Here is a 3,979-nt window from a genome sequence, read left to right on the forward strand (position 1 = left end):
GGGAGTTGGGAGATGGGAGAGGATCCACAGAATATTGGATAGAGAACCATAAATATAAAATGTAAAAAGAATACTTGAAATAAATTTATATTTGGAAAATGAAGGAAAGACAAATTATAGCCATTAAGTCTCAGCAAAATCATGGAGTGTTATGGAGAGTGTGTGTGTATGTGTGTGTGTGTGTGCGCGCGTGCACATGTGCACATGTTACTCTTTGTACTTTATCAATATAAATGCAATAAGAAAAAGAACATTCTACTCTAAATGACACTGATGAAGCTTCATAGGAATATTAAATTAAGATTTGGAAAAATAAAGGGAAACAAAGCCATGGGAAAAAAATAGTAATTCACAGACAAGACTGATCAGACTTTTCTCCACTACACATTCATAGTTATAAGCAAACCTGTCCATGCACAAAGTGGTAACTGAAGGAAATCTTGGAGATTAGAATCATTCATAATGAATTCAGATAGTGAGAGTACCTACTTCATTAGGCATTGTTTGAATATTAAATTTAATTACACCCAAAAAGCACTATACTCAGTGTCTCAACATCAGCAAGTGGCAATAAATGTTAACAGTTGTAGTAGGATGTTTTGACTCATTCTTCCTTTTTAGATCAGAAACTTGATGTTCTAGAAAGAGCTCTGTTCTACTAGAAAGCTAAGAATGTGAGTTCTGGTTAGCTTCTGGCTTCAGGCAAGTCCATCGCACTCTCAGGGCTTGAATGGAAGTTTTAGTAATTTATCTGACTGTGAACTAAACAGGCATCATTAAGGTATCCTTGGCAAATACTTTGATAAATCCTTTCCAGCTGTAATATCCATGAATATATGCCATGAGGCAGAACATGAATCATTACCATAACAGCAGAGTCATAAAAGTTAGTAAACTACACTTTGATTTCAAAGGAAATGGAATTGAAGATATTAAGAAAATGGTTACAAAACAAGTAATAGAGAGATCACCTTTACTCAGTCATTTAGAAAGGTGAGAAACAAAAGGTAGTCTTCAATCATGGGTAGATTTTGGAGGGAAGAGGGCATACCCAGTTGAGAGGAATAGTGTTAAGATTAGAAAAGAAAAACTCATACTTTGGGGGATTTTGGATTTTTTAATTCTAAAAAAAAAAAAGTAAGTATTTAACTTAAATTAAATATCTAGTTAAGTATTTAGTTAAGTATTTAACTAAAATTTAAGTTAAGTATTTAAGAATACGTAACATGAGTTCCCCTATCTTAACAAAATTTTAAGTGCACAATACATTATCATTAGCTACAGGTACAATTTGGCACGGCAGATCTCTAGAGCTTATCTGTCTTGCCTAACTGAAACTTTATGCCCATTGATTAGCAACTCCACATTTCTCCCTCTCCACAGTTCCTGGAACCACCATTACACTCTTTGATTATGTGAATTTGACTATTTTAGACATCTCACGTAAGTCAAATCATACAGTATTTGTATTTCTGTGACTGGCTTGTTTCACTAAGCGTAATTTCCTCAAAGTTCATCCATGTCATCACATATTGCAGAATTTCCTTCTTTTTAAAGGCTGAATAGTATGCCATTGTATGTACATACCACATTTTCCTTATCCATTCATCTGTCAATGGGCACTTAGGTTATTTCTATTGTGAATGAACATGGGAATGTTAATATCTCTTCATGATCTTGATTTAAGATATATGATATGGGTCTAATTTCATCTTTTGCATATAAATATCCACACTTTTAATTAAGCAGCATTATATGGCCCAAGAAAAATATGTTTTAGAAAATTACTAGAAAAAACAACACCCCCCAAAAATGTATAATTAAATATCTATCGATTCACGGATTTCTCTCTAAAGAAGTACTGGTCTGTGAAGGCAATAGCTTTGCCCTCATTTCTAATGAGTCAGACCGGTATATCTCAAACTTGAGAGTTTTTTTACCTTGAGAATATAGTTACTGACTGTAGCGATCTTTTGGGGTCAGTGACTAAAGAGTCTGTTCCCCCACCAAAACGTAAGGAACATCACTTAAGGTGATCCCAAGAGCAACACAAAACCAAAAAATGAGATTTCCATCTTTGGTTATAAGATAGGCATGCAGATAACCCCAAATGTACTTGTATTTTTAAAAACATTTTCATTGAAAGAAAATACAAAATTTAAAAATGTTTGTAGAGAATATATCTGTGGATCACAGTGGTCTGGGATTCTAGTTTGAGAAATAACCATTCTAGGCCATGCCAGGAAAGAGCTGATCTTGAAATATTTTATTACATCCATAAGTGACACTCTTGAAGCCTAGCCAAAACTAAAATGTGAACAGAAAACTTGAAATAGACTTTGTGGGAATGGCTAAGAGTGCCAACAGTATTGGAATGGTGATGTTTAGTACTAAATGCTGATTTGCCATGGAAATATGAAATCACCCACTACGCTGGTTTGTTAATCTTTAACATTTGTAAAAATAAAATAAAAAAAAATTCACGAAGACATTAATAACCTTATTTGGGATCTGTCCATTCCAGACCAAAACAAATACGAAAATTATTGGCACATACAAGGTTTGCAAGCCACTAATAAATAGTTTCTAATGGAGCAGGACTTTTAAAGCAAATTTCTCAAGGGTAGTATAATGGAGAATCGAACTGAAATCCAAGTATGTATCTTCATTTGTAAATAAGTTTAGTCAAACTAGATATTACTCATACTCAAATCTTGAACTGCACCCTCTTTTTCTTGTTGAATTGCACTTTTTATAAATTAGGATAAAAGAAAACCAAAATGATATGACATGTTAAAATTGTGTGTTTACCGATGAAGTTACAAATATATATGGTGAGATCAAGAAAACAACTCACTTGTCCTTTGGAGAATTTTGTAAATAGCATCTATCAAATCAAATATCTATTGAAAACACATATATATTAGAATATGTTGAAGTATTAAACTTCACACAGTTGAACTTAATTATACAAGTGCCACTCAAGAGATTGAAAGAGGAATTACAGGAATTGTGCCAAGACATCTAAAAAATAGACCCCATCCTACTCTTATCATTTTCTTCTGGTTCCTGGATCAGTAAATGTCAGGAGGAGTTTGAAAATTGTGAAATGCACAGTTTGAATGAAATCATTTCCACCAGAGAGTATCTCTCTCTCTCTTTTTTTTTTTTTTTTTAATGTTTGGAGGAGGGATAAATGAACTATGGTATACTGACTTTGAGGATATGGAAAACCAGTTACCTTAATGCTTATCTAGGATTATTTGCTTTTCAACCTGATTTCTGATTTAAGTACACCTGAAAGAGGATCAGCATGTTTTACTGAAAGAATCTAAGAGTCTCAGTTCCCCCTTTTCCCTTTGTCACATACTAGTTGTGAGAATTTAAGCTAAGAATTTAACTACTCTAAGTCTACAACCATGCCACCCTGAACAAGCCCAATCCCGTCTGATCTCAAAAGCTAAGCAGAGTCGGGCCTGGTTAGTACTTGGATAGGAGACCACCTAGGAAGACCAGGTGCTGTAGGCGTAAAAAATAAAAAATAAGGATTGTAAGCTGACAAGGTCCTTGCAATCTGTGAGGTCAACCAAGTGCTGCCTCGCCTAAAAAATAAAAAGAATTTAACTACTCTAGAACTCCATATTTCCAGAAATAAAGTGAGAACAATGGCATTGGTCTAGAAGCATAGTACTGTATCAAATGAGATTTTAAGAACCCTTTCAAGATATATATTTTTAGTTCATAGACTTCTTTAAGGAAGTTGGAGTTGCTAGTAGGCTAGACTGACTTCAAACATATGCTACAATTTTTTAAGTGTATCCAGATAGAACATATAAGAATAGCCAGATAACTTGGACATCAAGTTAATGTTATCCATTTTTGTTCTTAATTGGCAAAAAAGAAATATTAGTATCACCATTACTTTTAAAATATATCATTTATTAAACTCCAAGTTAATAAAAGGAAAACAATGGAGTGA

At 33.5% G+C, this 3,979-nt stretch overlaps 1 pseudogene; it reads left to right on the forward strand.

Annotated features, from left to right (window-relative positions):
* The first annotated feature begins 3,409 nt into the window (after positions 1-3,409).
* LOC111730048 lies at positions 3,410-3,528 on the forward strand (annotated as a pseudogene).
* Positions 3,529-3,979: the final 451 nt, after the last annotated feature.

The sequence above is a fragment of the Pteropus vampyrus genome, unplaced genomic scaffold, assembly GCF_000151845.1.
Source record: "Pteropus vampyrus isolate Shadow unplaced genomic scaffold, Pvam_2.0 Scaffold9, whole genome shotgun sequence".
Taxonomy (NCBI): Eukaryota; Metazoa; Chordata; class Mammalia; order Chiroptera; family Pteropodidae; genus Pteropus; species Pteropus vampyrus.